The 19,513-nt window shown below is 43.4% G+C and overlaps 2 pseudogenes; both read right to left on the bottom strand.

Moving 5' to 3' along the window:
* Positions 1-823: 823 nt before the first annotated feature.
* On the bottom strand, positions 824-6,365 carry LOC141540619 (biotin--protein ligase pseudogene; annotated as a pseudogene).
* A 4,059-nt stretch (positions 6,366-10,424) lies between these two features.
* On the bottom strand, positions 10,425-15,969 carry LOC141540620 (biotin--protein ligase pseudogene; annotated as a pseudogene).
* Between the last annotated feature and the right edge of the window lie 3,544 nt (positions 15,970-19,513).

A 19,513-nucleotide genomic window follows, 5' to 3' on the forward strand; every position in this document is an offset into this window, starting at 1 on the left:
GCTCTAATGGGACTGATTTGGTTCATCTCATTTTGAAGATGGCCACGTCCATGAGAATTGATCATCATATAGCATTGTTGTTGAACTATATGATATTCATTCAACTTTTGTAGTAAATTTCAATATATGAACTACATTGGCCAAGACATTTACTATAAAGTAGTGATTTTCCACTATATCTTTGACCTCTACTCACATATATTAAATTTCTTTAGCCACTTAAGTATAACAAATGCAAATAAGGAAAGCACCATCTCTGAAAGATTATTTATAATTCTTCTCTTAATAAAGAAATAAAAACAAAGGTTTTTTTCTGTATTTTGTGTGGCTTTTATTTATTTATTTGTTTGTTTGTTTGTTTGTTTGTTTTCAAAATATCTCCTTGGTTGAGTCAAAAGGATATTACCATCCCACATAACTGAGCAATGACTCAAGAAGGGGGGCTGATATTTTTTCCCTTTTCAAAGGGAGCTATAATGAGGGGTTGACTATTGTGAAACACCTAAATTTCCCTGTCTTGTTGGCATAAAAGAGCTCCAGGTATCAACATACACCAAGTTCCGTCTAAGAAGGGAAAGGCAGGCGACTCTTCTGAAAAAGAGAGAAATCCCTAGTAAACAAAAAGTAACTAAAAGGCATGAGAAAAATCATTAAGGGAAAAAAACCTCAAGCCTCCCCAATCCCAAACAGAACTTTCTGATGAATGGTAGGAAAGAGCTAAGAAATAAAGCAGGAATGTATTTGCAAGTGGCTATGCACTTTTGCCTGAAATGAAACTCACTTCGATATGGCCTACTCTGCTCTCTTGCTAAGGACAGTTGAATTAATTCTTGGGGATGATGAGGTTTTTCAGCATGTCCAAAGAGTTGCCGTCTGGATGCACAGTCATAACATCCCCTCCTTCTCGATGGACTTGAAGGAAGCCAGAATCGTCAATCCCAACAATCCATACCAGTGGGCCCTCGTCGTTTCCCAGACGGACTTGCTGACCGCTGTGTATCCAGTATTTGTAATAGAGAGGAAGAATGGCATTAGGTCCTTTGTCCTGAAAGGCATCCAGTAGGCTCTCCAGCACAGTTATTGTTCTTGCCACAAGATAATCCACACGTAACAGACTGAGGTTTTGGTTGTGTTTCTTATTATATTCTATGATGAGATCATTGAGGCAAAGAGTAGGGTGACTGTTATTCACATTAACTCCACAGCCAATAAGAATATGACAAGTTGATCCCATAAGCGTTGAGTTGACCAACACTCCCCCAAGCTTCATTTGATCACTGTAGTAGATATCATTGGGCCACTTGACTCTTAAATTGATGTCCTGATAGTCAGGAATGGATCGAACTGCCTCCACCACTGCCAAAGACATCAAGTGTTGAACAAATGGGATTCTCTGACCCAGATGAGAATCTAGGGGGATGTGGAGGTGTAAGGTGGAAAGAGAACATCCCACAGGACTAAGCCAGACATTGCCATCACGACCTTTTCCTTGAGTTTGCTGGGCTGCAATCGCTACTAAACCCAGGTGTGGTGGCACCTCAACCATCAAGCCGTCCAGAAGATCCATTGTGGATGAAGTCACTTCAGCAAACAGAATGATCTTTCCCAGTTGCTTTGTGTGCAAATGTTTTTGATAGAGCTCCAGGTGAAAATGTTCTGGGGCAAAATCCTCTGTGGCAGTGATAACTGGCATATGAGATGGGGTCACTTCCAATTCTGGTGGATGGGATGAAACAAACTGAAGGGTCAGCTTGCTGAATTGCATTACTCCTTCGGGTCCCACATTTCTTGCCAGCCACTGCATAAAAGAAGTTCGGACTTCCTCATCAGCTGTGAGCAAATAGAGAGGAGTCAGGGGAGGAATTTTCTTTAATTCACACCTTAGGCCAAGGACCCTCAGGATCTCCTTCAGGACTTCCAATCGGGTGAAATGGCTTGATTTCAGCAAATTAAAGGCAGCTGGAGCTTCTATCAAAGTGCTGGGAGACATTTCCAAGTGCACCTGACAGAGAATTGCTTCTCCTCCGTTTGTTCCACAAGGCAGGTGAACAATCATCCTGTCTCGATGCACGTTTTCTAAGTAACCCTCTAGCTGTCCAGGATGGGTAGGCAGCTGTCCAGGGCCTTCTTCAAATAGGATCCCACTTGTCACTACATTCAGTTTCATTTCACTGTCATCAGCCTTGGAAAAAACCAATGTCTGGATGCTCTTCTTCAGTTCCTCTTTGCTTTTCAGCTGTAGGCCACCAAACGTGAAGGAGGAAGATAGCCCCAAAACCTTCCCACCTTGGGACAGGTACAAGATGAACTTTTGGGAAACTGCTTCAGAAATAGGCTCTTCTGTGGCAATGATCAACAATAAACAGTGATGCAGCCATGGATGGCTGAGCACATTTTTCTCCTTCAGCTGGGAGATGACATAACAATCAGTGTCAATACAATCCTTCAGAAGGGAATGGAGCTGCTGGAATCTCTGCTGTCCTTTCTGAGAGTCAGAGCCCACAAAGAGTAAAATGTTCGGTGGCTTCTCGGGAATATTGACTCTTCTCCTTCGTCCAGGTTGGCAAGTTGGCTTAACACTGCCTTCTTGGCTGCTGCTGAAACCATGAGGAAGATCTGCAAGGTCTTCTGCAGATGCCAATCTGACAGCTTCAGTGGTGCTGCTTTCTAGTCCCAAACACTCCAGGCAGCTTGAAAGATGGAAGTGATGGTATTCATCCAATCCAGCTCCTTTTCCCCATGCATTGGTGGCTTCTTGCTGACAAGCATTGCCTTTCTTCCGACGATACTCCTCCTTTTGAATCTTTTGGTCATCCCTGTCTCTCAAAGGCTCCAACATTTCTGCTTTGATGTGAAACTCCTCCACTTCTGTGATGTGGGATACTGTCCGTGGCTGTAGTTCTTTTAGCACCGAGGCCTGCAGAGGCACAGAAGCAATGTTTTGGGGTGCCAAACCACTATCCAATTGGAGTCTGTTTTCCATGAATGCAGTGTGATGAAATGATCTCTACTTGCTTCAGCAACTAGCTTCTAAGGCTCACCGGGTCTTCAGGCTAATGGCAAACAAGAGTCTGCCCACTTTCCTGCAAGCAGGAGTGAAAGTCCAGATCTTTGATTTTGTCTTTCAAAGTCCTGAATCTTTTCCTGGGCCCTGTGAGCTTTACTAGAGGCCTTTCTCTGTCCTTGGTTCCCAAGAGCTCGCTTGGAGTGTGTCCGAATCCAAAGATTTGTCCTCCAGCCTCTAGCCAGCTTCAGCCTCTCAATGTCCTCCCAGTGTGTCCAGCCAGCCCCAAAGTACAAGTCGGAATAGATCAGACTCCAAGAGGGTGGGATTGTGGGTTTCCTGGTCCAGTGAATCTCCCCACTGAATCCTGCTCTGAATCTCCTGGAGCTTCCAGTGGGCTTGTCCTTTTATAGGCTCTTTGAAAGGTGTGAACTCTTAAAGGGGGGGGGAGGTGTGAACTTGTAAAGGGGGGAAAGTGTGAACTCTAAACTAGAGAACAGCTAAGTACCATGCTAATAACCCTGTTACCACTTTGTCAGAACCCTAACACTGCCCCAATGATTTTGCTCTGACTCTCTAATTCAGGGGTTCTCAAACCCACTGAGGATGTTTATGAGGTCCTCCAGATTGTGTTCAATGGACTGAGGGGGCGGAGACAGAGTGTGAGTTTTTGTTTGTACTATAGTCCTGCCCTCCAACAGTGTGAGGGACAGTGAACTGGCCCCCTATTTGAAAGTTTGAGGCCCACTGGGTCTAATTCATCTGTACCTTTGTTATTGCCCATGCCAGAAAAGTTCTTACTCCTCCCTTCTGCTCTAGCTCCTTTCCAGTATCATCTTCTTCAAGAGGTCCTTTCTGAAGCCCTCAGTTGTTTGTACTCTCCTCCTTCCCTAGTATGGTGCTTTAATCTTCTATGTGTCTTTTCTTTGCTTCTCTGTGAACATTAGTCCTTAGTTCTCTTATGGAGATGGAATTGGGCCATTCTCTGAGTCCATTTAGAGAAAGGATCTCAGATCAACCATTCTTCCCAAGCTGCATTTTGAATTCTCTGCCTATGACTACCCTGTCTTTCCTTTCCTTTTTCAGTTCCAAGTTTGTGTTCTCTTTCCCCCCTCAGAATTGGGTAAGCTTTTTGAGGAGAGGGACTATCTTTTTGCTTCTGTTTGTATCCCTAGTGCTTTGCATAGTGCCTGCCACATGGTAGGGGCTTAATAAATGCTTGTTGATTTAAAGGCAGAAATTGTATGATTTGGGGGCTTCTATCCCAAGCACTTAACACAGGGGTTAAACACTGTGCCAGTAGATTCTTAATAAATGCTTTCTTGATGGGTGAATGAAATGCACAATCATTTGTGACTCATTACTATGTTTCAGATAATGTTGTGGGCATTGAGAATATGACAACAAACACGAAAATGAAACAGTTACTCCTTTTTTTTAATAATACTTTTTATTGAACACATATATGCAGGGGTGATTTTGCAGCATTGACAATTGCCGAACCTTTTGTTCCAACTTTCCCCTCCTTCTCCCCACTCCCTCCCCCAGATGTCAGGTTGACCAATACATGTTACATATGTGAAATTCAAGTATAAGTTAAACACGATATATGTCTCCATGTCCAAAGAGTTGTTTTGCTGTCCAAGAAGAATCGGAATTTGAAACAGTGTACAATTAGCCTGTGAAGGATACCCAAAATGCAGGCGGACAGAAATAGAGGGATCGGGAATTCTGTGTAGTGACTCGTAGTCATCTCCCAGAGTTCTTTCACTGGATGTAGCTGGTTCAGTTCATTACTGCTCTAATGGGACTGATTTGGTTCATCTCATTTTGAAGATGGCCACGTCCATGAGAATTGATCATCATATAGCATTGTTGTTGAACTATATGATATTCATTCAACTTTTGTAGTAAATTTCAATATATGAACTACATTGGCCAAGACATTTACTATAAAGTAGTGATTTTCCACTATATCTTTGACCTCTACTCACATATATTAAATTTCTTTAGCCACTTAAGTATAACAAATGCAAATAAGGAAAGCACCATCTCTGAAAGATTATTTATAATTCTTCTCTTAATAAAGAAATAAAAACAAAGGTTTTTTTCTGTATTTTGTGTGGCTTTTATTTATTTATTTGTTTGTTTGTTTGTTTGTTTTCAAAATATCTCCTTGGTTGAGTCAAAAGGATATTACCATCCCACATAACTGAGCAATGACTCAAGAAGGGGGGCTGATATTTTTTCCCTTTTCAAAGGGAGCTATAATGAGGGGTTGACTATTGTGAAACACCTAAATTTCCCTGTCTTGTTGGCATAAAAGAGCTCCAGGTATCAACATACACCAAGTTCCGTCTAAGAAGGGAAAGGCAGGCGACTCTTCTGAAAAAGAGAGAAATCCCTAGTAAACAAAAAGTAACTAAAAGGCATGAGAAAAATCATTAAGGGAAAAAAACCTCAAGCCTCCCCAATCCCAAACAGAACTTTCTGATGAATGGTAGGAAAGAGCTAAGAAATAAAGCAGGAATGTATTTGCAAGTGGCTATGCACTTTTGCCTGAAATGAAACTCACTTCGATATGGCCCACTCTGCTCTCTTGCTCAGGACAGTTGAATTAATTCTTGGGGATGATGAGGTTTTTCAGCATGTCCAAAGAGTTGCCGTCTGGATGCACAGTCATAACATCCCCTCCTTCTCGATGGACTTGAAGGAAGCCAGAATCGTCAATCCCAACAATCCATACCAGTGGGCCCTCGTCGTTTCCCAGACGGACTTGCTGACCGCTGTGTATCCAGTATTTGTAATAGAGAGGAAGAATGGCATTAGGTCCTTTGTCCTGAAAGGCATCCAGTAGGCTCTCCAGCACAGTTATTGTTCTTGCCACCAGATAATCCACATGTAACAGACTGAGGTTTTGGTTGTGTTTCTTATTATATTCTATGATGAGATCATTGAGGCAAAGAGTAGGGTGACTGTTATTCACATTAACTCCACAGCCAATAAGAATATGACAAGTTGATCCCATAAGCGTTGAGTTGACCAACACTCCCCCAAGCTTCATTTGATCACTGTAGTAGATATCATTGGGCCACTTGACTCTTAAATTGATGTCCTGATAGTCAGGAATGGATCGAACTGCCTCCACCACTGCCAAAGACATCAAGTGTTGAACAAATGGGATTCTCTGACCCAGATGAGAATCTAGGGGGATGTGGAGGTGTAAGGTGGAAAGAGAACATCCCACAGGACTAAGCCAGACATTGCCATCACGACCTTTTCCTTGAGTTTGCTGGGCTGCAATCGCTACTAAATCCAGGTGTGGTGGCACCTCAACCATCAAGCCGTCCAGAAGATCCATTGTGGATGAAGTCACTTCAGCAAACAGAATGATCTTTCCCAGTTGCTTTGTGTGCAAATGTTTTTGATAGAGCTCCAGGTGAAAATGTTCTGGGGCAAAATCCTCTGTGGCAGTGATAACTGGCATATGAGATGGGGTCACTTCCAATTCTGGTGGATGGGATGAAACAAACTGAAGGGTCAGCTTGCTGAATTGCATTACTCCTTCGGGTCCCACATTTCTTGCCAGCCACTGCATAAAAGAAGTTCGGACTTCCTCATCAGCTGTGAGCAAATAGAGAGGAGTCAGGGGAGGAATTTTCTTTAATTCACACCTTAGGCCAAGGACCCTCAGGATCTCCTTCAGGACTTCCAATCGGGTGAAATGGCTTGATTTCAGCAAATTAAAGGCAGCTGGAGCTTCTATCAAAGTGCTGGGAGACATTTCCAAGTGCACCTGACAGAGAATTGCTTCTCCTCCGTTTGTTCCACAAGGCAGGTGAACAATCATCCTGTCTCGATGCACGTTTTCTAAGTAACCCTCTAGCTGTCCAGGATGGGTAGGCAGCTGTCCAGGGCCTTCTTCAAATAGGATCCCACTTGTCACTACATTCAGTTTCATTTCACTGTCATCAGCCTTGGAAAAAACCAATGTCTGGATGCTCTTCTTCAGTTCCTCTTTGCTTTTCAGCTGTAGGCCACCAAACGTGAAGGAGGAAGATAGCCCCAAAACCTTCCCACCTTGGGACAGGTACAAGATGAACTTTTGGGAAACTGCTTCAGAAATAGGCTCTTCTGTGGCAATGATCAACAATAAACAGTGATGCAGCCATGGATGGCTGAGCACATTTTTCTCCTTCAGCTGGGAGATGACATAACAATCAGTGTCAATACAATCCTTCAGAAGGGAATGGAGCTGCTGGAATCTCTGCTGTCCTTTCTGAGAGTCAGAGCCCACAAAGAGTAAAATGTTCGGTGGCTTCTCGGGAATATTGACTCTTCTCCTTCGTCCAGGTTGGCAAGTTGGCTTAACACTGCCTTCTTGGCTGCTGCTGAAACCATGAGGAAGATCTGCAAGGTCTTCTGCAGATGCCAATCTGACAGCTTCAGTGGTGCTGCTTTCTAGTCCCAAACACTCCAGGCAGCTTGAAAGATGGAAGTGATGGTATTCATGCAATCCAGCTCCTTTTCCCCATGCATTGGTGGCTTCTTGCTGACAAGCATTGCCTTTCTTCCGACGATACTCCTCCTTTTGAATCTTTTGGTCATCCCTGTCTCTCAAAGGCTCCAACATTTCTGCTTTGATGTGAAACTCCTCCACTTCTGTGATGTGGGATACTGTCCGTGGCTGTAGTTCTTTTAGCACCGAGGCCTGCAGAGGCACAGAAGCAATGTTTTGGGGTGCCAAACCACTATCCAATTGGAGTCTGTTTTCCATGAATGCAGTGTGATGAAATGATCTCTACTTGCTTCAGCAACTAGCTTCTAAGGCTCACCGGGTCTTCAGGCTAATGGCAAACAAGAGTCTGCCCACTTTCCTGCAAGCAGGAGTGAAAGTCCAGATCTTTGATTTTGTCTTTCAAAGTCCTGAATCTTTTCCTGGGCCCTGTGAGCTTTACTAGAGGCCTTTCTCTGTCCTTGGTTCCCAAGAGCTCGCTTGGAGTGTGTCCGAATCCAAAGATTTGTCCTCCAGCCTCTAGCCAGCTTCAGCCTGTCAATGTCCTCCCAGTGTGTCCAGCCAGCCCCAAAGTACAAGTCGGAATAGATCAGACTCCAAGAGGGTGGGATTGTGGGTTTCCTGGTCCAGTGAATCTCCCCACTGAATCCTGCTCTGAATCTCCTGGAGCTTCCAGTGGGCTTGTCCTTTTATAGGCTCTTTGAAAGGTGTGAACTCTTAAAGGGGGGGGGAGGTGTGAACTTGTAAAGGGGGGAAAGTGTGAACTCTAAACTAGAGAACAGCTAAAGTACCATGCTAATAACCCTGTTACCACTTTGTCAGAACCCTAACACTGCCCCAATGATTTTGCTCTGACTCTCTAATTCAGGGGTTCTCAAACCCACTGAGGATGTTTATGAGGTCCTCCAGATTGTGTTCAATGGACTGAGGGGGCGGAGACAGAGTGTGAGTTTTTGTTTGTACTATAGTCCTGCCCTCCAACAGTGTGAGGGACAGTGAACTGGCCCCCTATTTGAAAGTTTGAGGCCCACTGGGTCTAATTCATCTGTACCTTTGTTATTGCCCATGCCAGAAAAGTTCTTACTCCTCCCTTCTGCTCTAGCTCCTTTCCAGTATCATCTTCTTCAAGAGGTCCTTTCTGAAGCCCTCAGTTGTTTGTACTCTCCTCCTTCCCTAGTATGGTGCTTTAATCTTCTATGTGTCTTTTCTTTGCTTCTCTGTGAACATTAGTCCTTAGTTCTCTTATGGAGATGGAATTGGGCCATTCTCTGAGTCCATTTAGAGAAAGGATCTCAGATCAACCATTCTTCCCAAGCTGCATTTTGAATTCTCTGCCTATGACTACCCTGTCTTTCCTTTCCTTTTTCAGTTCCAAGTTTGTGTTCTCTTTCCCCCCTCAGAATTGGGTAAGCTTTTTGAGGAGAGGGACTATCTTTTTGCTTCTGTTTGTATCCCTAGTGCTTTGCATAGTGCCTGCCACATGGTAGGGGCTTAATAAATGCTTGTTGATTTAAAGGCAGAAATTGTATGATTTGGGGGCTTCTATCCCAAGCACTTAACACAGGGGTTAAACACTGTGCCAGTAGATTCTTAATAAATGCTTTCTTGATGGGTGAATGAAATGCACAATCATTTGTGACTCATTACTATGTTTCAGATAATGTTGTGGGCATTGAGAATATGACAACAAACACGAAAATGAAACAGTTACTCCTTTTTTTTAATAATACTTTTTATTGAACACATATATGCAGGGGTGATTTTGCAGCATTGACAATTGCCGAACCTTTTGTTCCAACTTTCCCCTCCTTCTCCCCACTCCCTCCCCCAGATGTCAGGTTGACCAATACATGTTACATATGTGAAATTCAAGTATAAGTTAAACACGATATATGTCTCCATGTCCAAAGAGTTGTTTTGCTGTCCAAGAAGAATCGGAATTTGAAACAGTGTACAATTAGCCTGTGAAGGATACCCAAAATGCAGGCGGACAGAAATAGAGGGATCGGGAATTCTGTGTAGTGACTCGTAGTCATCTCCCAGAGTTCTTTCGCTGGATGTAGCTGGTTCAGTTCATTACTGCTCTAATGGGACTGATTTGGTTCATCTCATTTTGAAGATGGCCACGTCCATGAGAATTGATCATCATATAGCATTGTTGTTGAACTATATGATATTCATTCAACTTTTGTAGTAAATTTCAATATATGAACTACATTGGCCAAGACATTTACTATAAAGTAGTGATTTTCCACTATATCTTTGACCTCTACTCACATATATTAAATTTCTTTAGCCACTTAAGTATAACAAATGCAAATAAGGAAAGCACCATCTCTGAAAGATTATTTATAATTCTTCTCTTAATAAAGAAATAAAAACAAAGGTTTTTTTCTGTATTTTGTGTGGCTTTTATTTATTTATTTGTTTGTTTGTTTGTTTGTTTGTTTTCAAAATATCTCCTTGGTTGAGTCAAAAGGATATTACCATCCCACATAACTGAGCAATGACTCAAGAAGGGGGGCTGATATTTTTTCCCTTTTCAAAGGGAGCTATAATGAGGGGTTGACTATTGTGAAACACCTAAATTTCCCTGTCTTGTTGGCATAAAAGAGCTCCAGGTATCAACATACACCAAGTTCCGTCTAAGAAGGGAAAGGCAGGCGACTCTTCTGAAAAAGAGAGAAATCCCTAGTAAACAAAAAGTAACTAAAAGGCATGAGAAAAATCATTAAGGGAAAAAAACCTCAAGCCTCCCCAATCCCAAACAGAACTTTCTGATGAATGGTAGGAAAGAGCTAAGAAATAAAGCAGGAATGTATTTGCAAGTGGCTATGCACTTTTGCCTGAAATGAAACTCACTTCGATATGGCCCACTCTGCTCTCTTGCTCAGGACAGTTGAATTAATTCTTGGGGATGATGAGGTTTTTCAGCATGTCCAAAGAGTTGCCGTCTGGATGCACAGTCATAACATCCCCTCCTTCTCGATGGACTTGAAGGAAGCCAGAATCGTCAATCCCAACAATCCATACCAGTGGGCCCTCGTCGTTTCCCAGACGGACTTGCTGACCGCTGTGTATCCAGTATTTGTAATAGAGAGGAAGAATGGCATTAGGTCCTTTGTCCTGAAAGGCATCCAGTAGGCTCTCCAGCACAGTTATTGTTCTTGCCACCAGATAATCCACACGTAACAGACTGAGGTTTTGGTTGTGTTTCTTATTATATTCTATGATGAGATCATTGAGGCAAAGAGTAGGGTGACTGTTATTCACATTAACTCCACAGCCAATAAGAATATGACAAGTTGATCCCATAAGCGTTGAGTTGACCAACACTCCCCCAAGCTTCATTTGATCACTGTAGTAGATATCATTGGGCCACTTGACTCTTAAATTGATGTCCTGATAGTCAGGAATGGATCGAACTGCCTCCACCACTGCCAAAGACATCAAGTGTTGAACAAATGGGATTCTCTGACCCAGATGAGAATCTAGGGGGATGTGGAGGTGTAAGGTGGAAAGAGAACATCCCACAGGACTAAGCCAGACATTGCCATCACGACCTTTTCCTTGAGTTTGCTGGGCTGCAATCGCTACTAAACCCAGGTGTGGTGGCACCTCAACCATCAAGCCGTCCAGAAGATCCATTGTGGATGAAGTCACTTCAGCAAACAGAATGATCTTTCCCAGTTGCTTTGTGTGCAAATGTTTTTGATAGAGCTCCAGGTGAAAATGTTCTGGGGCAAAATCCTCTGTGGCAGTGATAACTGGCATATGAGATGGGGTCACTTCCAATTCTGGTGGATGGGATGAAACAAACTGAAGGGTCAGCTTGCTGAATTGCATTACTCCTTCGGGTCCCACATTTCTTGCCAGCCACTGCATAAAAGAAGTTCGGACTTCCTCATCAGCTGTGAGCAAATAGAGAGGAGTCAGGGGAGGAATTTTCTTTAATTCACACCTTAGGCCAAGGACCCTCAGGATCTCCTTCAGGACTTCCAATCGGGTGAAATGGCTTGATTTCAGCAAATTAAAGGCAGCTGGAGCTTCTATCAAAGTGCTGGGAGACATTTCCAAGTGCACCTGACAGAGAATTGCTTCTCCTCCGTTTGTTCCACAAGGCAGGTGAACAATCATCCTGTCTCGATGCACGTTTTCTAAGTAACCCTCTAGCTGTCCAGGATGGGTAGGCAGCTGTCCAGGGCCTTCTTCAAATAGGATCCCACTTGTCACTACATTCAGTTTCATTTCACTGTCATCAGCCTTGGAAAAAACCAATGTCTGGATGCTCTTCTTCAGTTCCTCTTTGCTTTTCAGCTGTAGGCCACCAAACGTGAAGGAGGAAGATAGCCCCAAAACCTTCCCACCTTGGGACAGGTACAAGATGAACTTTTGGGAAACTGCTTCAGAAATAGGCTCTTCTGTGGCAATGATCAACAATAAACAGTGATGCAGCCATGGATGGCTGAGCACATTTTTCTCCTTCAGCTGGGAGATGACATAACAATCAGTGTCAATACAATCCTTCAGAAGGGAATGGAGCTGCTGGAATCTCTGCTGTCCTTTCTGAGAGTCAGAGCCCACAAAGAGTAAAATGTTCGGTGGCTTCTCGGGAATATTGACTCTTCTCCTTCGTCCAGGTTGGCAAGTTGGCTTAACACTGCCTTCTTGGCTGCTGCTGAAACCATGAGGAAGATCTGCAAGGTCTTCTGCAGATGCCAATCTGACAGCTTCAGTGGTGCTGCTTTCTAGTCCCAAACACTCCAGGCAGCTTGAAAGATGGAAGTGATGGTATTCATCCAATCCAGCTCCTTTTCCCCATGCATTGGTGGCTTCTTGCTGACAAGCATTGCCTTTCTTCCGACGATACTCCTCCTTTTGAATCTTTTGGTCATCCCTGTCTCTCAAAGGCTCCAACATTTCTGCTTTGATGTGAAACTCCTCCACTTCTGTGATGTGGGATACTGTCCGTGGCTGTAGTTCTTTTAGCACCGAGGCCTGCAGAGGCACAGAAGCAATGTTTTGGGGTGCCAAACCACTATCCAATTGGAGTCTGTTTTCCATGAATGCAGTGTGATGAAATGATCTCTACTTGCTTCAGCAACTAGCTTCTAAGGCTCACCGGGTCTTCAGGCTAATGGCAAACAAGAGTCTGCCCACTTTCCTGCAAGCAGGAGTGAAAGTCCAGATCTTTGATTTTGTCTTTCAAAGTCCTGAATCTTTTCCTGGGCCCTGTGAGCTTTACTAGAGGCCTTTCTCTGTCCTTGGTTCCCAAGAGCTCGCTTGGAGTGTGTCCGAATCCAAAGATTTGTCCTCCAGCCTCTAGCCAGCTTCAGCCTCTCAATGTCCTCCCAGTGTGTCCAGCCAGCCCCAAAGTACAAGTCGGAATAGATCAGACTCCAAGAGGGTGGGATTGTGGGTTTCCTGGTCCAGTGAATCTCCCCACTGAATCCTGCTCTGAATCTCCTGGAGCTTCCAGTGGGCTTGTCCTTTTATAGGCTCTTTGAAAGGTGTGAACTCTTAAAGGGGGGGGAGGTGTGAACTTGTAAAGGGGGGAAAGTGTGAACTCTAAACTAGAGAACAGCTAAGTACCATGCTAATAACCCTGTTACCACTTTGTCAGAACCCTAACACTGCCCCAATGATTTTGCTCTGACTCTCTAATTCAGGGGTTCTCAAACCCACTGAGGATGTTTATGAGGTCCTCCAGATTGTGTTCAATGGACTGAGGGGGCGGAGACAGAGTGTGAGTTTTTGTTTGTACTATAGTCCTGCCCTCCAACAGTGTGAGGGACAGTGAACTGGCCCCCTATTTGAAAGTTTGAGGCCCACTGGGTCTAATTCATCTGTACCTTTGTTATTGCCCATGCCAGAAAAGTTCTTACTCCTCCCTTCTGCTCTAGCTCCTTTCCAGTATCATCTTCTTCAAGAGGTCCTTTCTGAAGCCCTCAGTTGTTTGTACTCTCCTCCTTCCCTAGTATGGTGCTTTAATCTTCTATGTGTCTTTTCTTTGCTTCTCTGTGAACATTAGTCCTTAGTTCTCTTATGGAGATGGAATTGGGCCATTCTCTGAGTCCATTTAGAGAAAGGATCTCAGATCAACCATTCTTCCCAAGCTGCATTTTGAATTCTCTGCCTATGACTACCCTGTCTTTCCTTTCCTTTTTCAGTTCCAAGTTTGTGTTCTCTTTCCCCCCTCAGAATTGGGTAAGCTTTTTGAGGAGAGGGACTATCTTTTTGCTTCTGTTTGTATCCCTAGTGCTTTGCATAGTGCCTGCCACATGGTAGGGGCTTAATAAATGCTTGTTGATTTAAAGGCAGAAATTGTATGATTTGGGGGCTTCTATCCCAAGCACTTAACACAGGGGTTAAACACTGTGCCAGTAGATTCTTAATAAATGCTTTCTTGATGGGTGAATGAAATGCACAATCATTTGTGACTCATTACTATGTTTCAGATAATGTTGTGGGCATTGAGAATATGACAACAAACACGAAAATGAAACAGTTACTCCTTTTTTTTAATAATACTTTTTATTGAACACATATATGCAGGGGTGATTTTGCAGCATTGACAATTGCCGAACCTTTTGTTCCAACTTTCCCCTCCTTCTCCCCACTCCCTCCCCCAGATGTCAGGTTGACCAATACATGTTACATATGTGAAATTCAAGTATAAGTTAAACACGATATATGTCTCCATGTCCAAAGAGTTGTTTTGCTGTCCAAGAAGAATCGGAATTTGAAACAGTGTACAATTAGCCTGTGAAGGATACCCAAAATGCAGGCGGACAGAAATAGAGGGATCGGGAATTCTGTGTAGTGACTCGTAGTCATCTCCCAGAGTTCTTTCGCTGGATGTAGCTGGTTCAGTTCATTACTGCTCTAATGGGACTGATTTGGTTCATCTCATTTTGAAGATGGCCACGTCCATGAGAATTGATCATCATATAGCATTGTTGTTGAACTATATGATATTCATTCAACTTTTGTAGTAAATTTCAATATATGAACTACATTGGCCAAGACATTTACTATAAAGTAGTGATTTTCCACTATATCTTTGACCTCTACTCACATATATTAAATTTCTTTAGCCACTTAAGTATAACAAATGCAAATAAGGAAAGCACCATCTCTGAAAGATTATTTATAATTCTTCTCTTAATAAAGAAATAAAAACAAAGGTTTTTTTCTGTATTTTGTGTGGCTTTTATTTATTTATTTGTTTGTTTGTTTGTTTGTTTGTTTTCAAAATATCTCCTTGGTTGAGTCAAAAGGATATTACCATCCCACATAACTGAGCAATGACTCAAGAAGGGGGGCTGATATTTTTTCCCTTTTCAAAGGGAGCTATAATGAGGGGTTGACTATTGTGAAACACCTAAATTTCCCTGTCTTGTTGGCATAAAAGAGCTCCAGGTATCAACATACACCAAGTTCCGTCTAAGAAGGGAAAGGCAGGCGACTCTTCTGAAAAAGAGAGAAATCCCTAGTAAACAAAAAGTAACTAAAAGGCATGAGAAAAATCATTAAGGGAAAAAAACCTCAAGCCTCCCCAATCCCAAACAGAACTTTCTGATGAATGGTAGGAAAGAGCTAAGAAATAAAGCAGGAATGTATTTGCAAGTGGCTATGCACTTTTGCCTGAAATGAAACTCACTTCGATATGGCCCACTCTGCTCTCTTGCTCAGGACAGTTGAATTAATTCTTGGGGATGATGAGGTTTTTCAGCATGTCCAAAGAGTTGCCGTCTGGATGCACAGTCATAACATCCCCTCCTTCTCGATGGACTTGAAGGAAGCCAGAATCGTCAATCCCAACAATCCATCCCAGTGGGCCCTCGTCGTTTCCCAGACGGACTTGCTGACCGCTGTGTATCCAGTATTTGTAATAGAGAGGAAGAATGGCATTAGGTCCTTTGTCCTGAAAGGCATCCAGTAGGCTCTCCAGCACAGTTATTGTTCTTGCCACCAGATAATCCACACGTAACAGACTGAGGTTTTGGTTGTGTTTCTTATTATATTCTATGATGAGATCATTGAGGCAAAGAGTAGGGTGACTGTTATTCACATTAACTCCACAGCCAATAAGAATATGACAAGTTGATCCCATAAGCGTTGAGTTGACCAACACTCCCCCAAGCTTCATTTGATCACTGTAGTAGATATCATTGGGCCACTTGACTCTTAAATTGATGTCCTGATAGTCAGGAATGGATCGAACTGCCTCCACCACTGCCAAAGACATCAAGTGTTGAACAAATGGGATTCTCTGACCCAGATGAGAATCTAGGGGGATGTGGAGGTGTAAGGTGGAAAGAGAACATCCCACAGGACTAAGCCAGACATTGCCATCACGACCTTTTCCTTGAGTTTGCTGGGCTGCAATCGCTACTAAACCCAGGTGTGGTGGCACCTCAACCATCAAGCCGTCCAGAAGATCCATTGTGGATGAAGTCACTTCAGCAAACAGAATGATCTTTCCCAGTTGCTTTGTGTGCAAATGTTTTTGATAGAGCTCCAGGTGAAAATGTTCTGGGGCAAAATCCTCTGTGGCAGTGATAACTGGCATATGAGATGGGGTCACTTCCAATTCTGGTGGATGGGATGAAACAAACTGAAGGGTCAGCTTGCTGAATTGCATTACTCCTTCGGGTCCCACATTTCTTGCCAGCCACTGCATAAAAGAAGTTCGGACTTCCTCATCAGCTGTGAGCAAATAGAGAGGAGTCAGGGGAGGAATTTTCTTTAATTCACACCTTAGGCCAAGGACCCTCAGGATCTCCTTCAGGACTTCCAATCGGGTGAAATGGCTTGATTTCAGCAAATTAAAGGCAGCTGGAGCTTCTATCAAAGTGCTGGGAGACATTTCCAAGTGCACCTGACAGAGAATTGCTTCTCCTCCGTTTGTTCCACAAGGCAGGTGAACAATCATCCTGTCTCGATGCACGTTTTCTAAGTAACCCTCTAGCTGTCCAGGATGGGTAGGCAGCTGTCCAGGGCCTTCTTCAAATAGGATCCCACTTGTCACTACATTCAGTTTCATTTCACTGTCATCAGCCTTGGAAAAAACCAATGTCTGGATGCTCTTCTTCAGTTCCTCTTGGCTTTTCAGCTGTAGGCCACCAAACGTGAAGGAGGAAGATAGCCCCAAAACCTTCCCACCTTGGGACAGGTACAAGATGAACTTTTGGGAAACTGCTTCAGAAATAGGCTCTTCTGTGGCAATGATCAACAATAAACAGTGATGCAGCCATGGATGGCTGAGCACATTTTTCTCCTTCAGCTGGGAGATGACATAACAATCAGTGTCAATACAATCCTTCAGAAGGGAATGGAGCTGCTGGAATCTCTGCTGTCCTTTCTGAGAGTCAGAGCCCACAAAGAGTAAAATGTTCGGTGGCTTCTCGGGAATATTGACTCTTCTCCTTCGTCCAGGTTGGCAAGTTGGCTTAACACTGCCTTCTTGGCTGCTGCTGAAACCATGAGGAAGATCTGCAAGGTCTTCTGCAGATGCCAATCTGACAGCTTCAGTGGTGCTGCTTTCTAGTCCCAAACACTCCAGGCAGCTTGAAAGATGGAAGTGATGGTATTCATCCAATCCAGCTCCTTTTCCCCATGCATTGGTGGCTTCTTGCTGACAAGCATTGCCTTTCTTCCGACGATACTCCTCCTTTTGAATCTTTTGGTCATCCCTGTCTCTCAAAGGCTCCAACATTTCTGCTTTGATGTGAAACTCCTCCACTTCTGTGATGTGGGATACTGTCCGTGGCTGTAGTTCTTTTAGCACCGAGGCCTGCAGAGGCACAGAAGCAATGTTTTGGGGTGCCAAACCACTATCCAATTGGAGTCTGTTTTCCATGAATGCAGTGTGATGAAATGATCTCTACTTGCTTCAGCAACTAGCTTCTAAGGCTCACCGGGTCTTCAGGCTAATGGCAAACAAGAGTCTGCCCACTTTCCTGCAAGCAGGAGTGAAAGTCCAGATCTTTGATTTTGTCTTTCAAAGTCCTGAATCTTTTCCTGGGCCCTGTGAGCTTTACTAGAGGCCTTTCTCTGTCCTTGGTTCCCAAGAGCTCGCTTGGAGTGTGTCCGAATCCAAAGATTTGTCCTCCAGCCTCTAGCCAGCTTCAGCCTCTCAATGTCCTCCCAGTGTGTCCAGCCAGCCCCAAAGTACAAGTCGGAATAGATCAGACTCCAAGAGGGTGGGATTGTGGGTTTCCTGGTCCAGTGAATCTCCCCACTGAATCCTGCTCTGAATCTCCTGGAGCTTCCAGTGGGCTTGTCCTTTTATAGGCTCTTTGAAAGGTGTGAACTCTTAAAGGGGGGGGGAGGTGTGAACTTGTAAAGGGGGGAAAGTGTGAACTCTAAACTAGAGAACAGCTAAGTACCATGCTAATAACCCTGTTACCACTTTGTCAGAACCCTAACACTGCCCCAATGATTTTGCTCTGACTCTCTAATTCAGGGGTTCTCAAACCCACTGAGGATGTTTATGAGGTCCTCCAGATTGTGTTCAATGGACTGAGGGGGCGGAGACAGAGTGTGAGTTTTTGTTTGTACTATAGTCCTGCCCTCCAACAGTGTGAGGGACAGTGAACTGGCCCCCTATTTGAAAGTTTGAGGCCCACTGGGTCTAATTCATCTGTACCTTTGTTATTGCCCATGCCAGAAAAGTTCTTACTCCTCCCTTCTGCTCTAGCTCCTTTCCAGTATCATCTTCTTCAAGAGGTCCTTTCTGAAGCCCTCAGTTGTTTGTACTCTCCTCCTTCCCTAGTATGGTGCTTTAATCTTCTATGTGTCTTTTCTTTGCTTCTCTGTGAACATTAGTCCTTAGTTCTCTTATGGAGATGGAATTGGGCCATTCTCTGAGTCCATTTAGAGAAAGGATCTCAGATCAACCATTCTTCCCAAGCTGCATTTTGAATTCTCTGCCTATGACTACCCTGTCTTTCCTTTCCTTTTTCAGTTCCAAGTTTGTGTTCTCTTTCCCCCCTCAGAATTGGGTAAGCTTTTTGAGGAGAGGGACTATCTTTTTGCTTCTGTTTGTATCCCTAGTGCTTTGCATAGTGCCTGCCACATGGTAGGGGCTTAATAAATGCTTGTTGATTTAAAGGCAGAAATTGTATGATTTGGGGGCTTCTATCCCAAGCACTTAACACAGGGGTTAAACACTGTGCCAGTAGATTCTTAATAAATGCTTTCTTGATGGGTGAATGAAATGCACAATCATTTGTGACTCATTACTATGTTTCAGATAATGTTGTGGGCATTGAGAATATGACAACAAACACGAAAATGAAACAGTTACTCCTTTTTTTTAATAATACTTTTTATTGAACACATATATGCAGGGGTGATTTTGCAGCATTGACAATTGCCGAACCTTTTGTTCCAACTTTCCCCTCCTTCTCCCCACTCCCTCCCCCAGATGTCAGGTTGACCAATACATGTTACATATGTGAAATTCAAGTATAAGTTAAACACGATATATGTCTCCATGTCCAAAGAGTTGTTTTGCTGTCCAAGAAGAATCGGAATTTGAAACAGTGTACAATTAGCCTGTGAAGGATACCCAAAATGCAGGCGGACAGAAATAGAGGGATCGGGAATTCTGTGTAGTGACTCGTAGTCATCTCCCAGAGTTCTTTCGCTGGATGTAGCTGGTTCAGTTCATTACTGCTCTAATGGGACTGATTTGGTTCATCTCATTTTGAAGATGGCCATGTCCATGAGAATTGATCATCATATAGCATTGTTGTTGAACTATATGATATTCATTCAACTTTTGTAGTAAATTTCAATATATGAACTACATTGGCCAAGACATTTACTATAAAGTAGTGATTTTCCACTATATCTTTGACCTCTACTCACATATATTAAATTTCTTTAGCCACTTAAGTATAACAAATGCAAATAAGGAAAGCACCATCTCTGAAAGATTATTTATAATTCTTCTCTTAATAAAGAAATAAAAACAAAGGTTT

Source organism: Sminthopsis crassicaudata, chromosome 4 (assembly GCF_048593235.1).
Source record: "Sminthopsis crassicaudata isolate SCR6 chromosome 4, ASM4859323v1, whole genome shotgun sequence".
Lineage (NCBI taxonomy): Eukaryota > Metazoa > Chordata > Mammalia > Dasyuromorphia > Dasyuridae > Sminthopsis > Sminthopsis crassicaudata.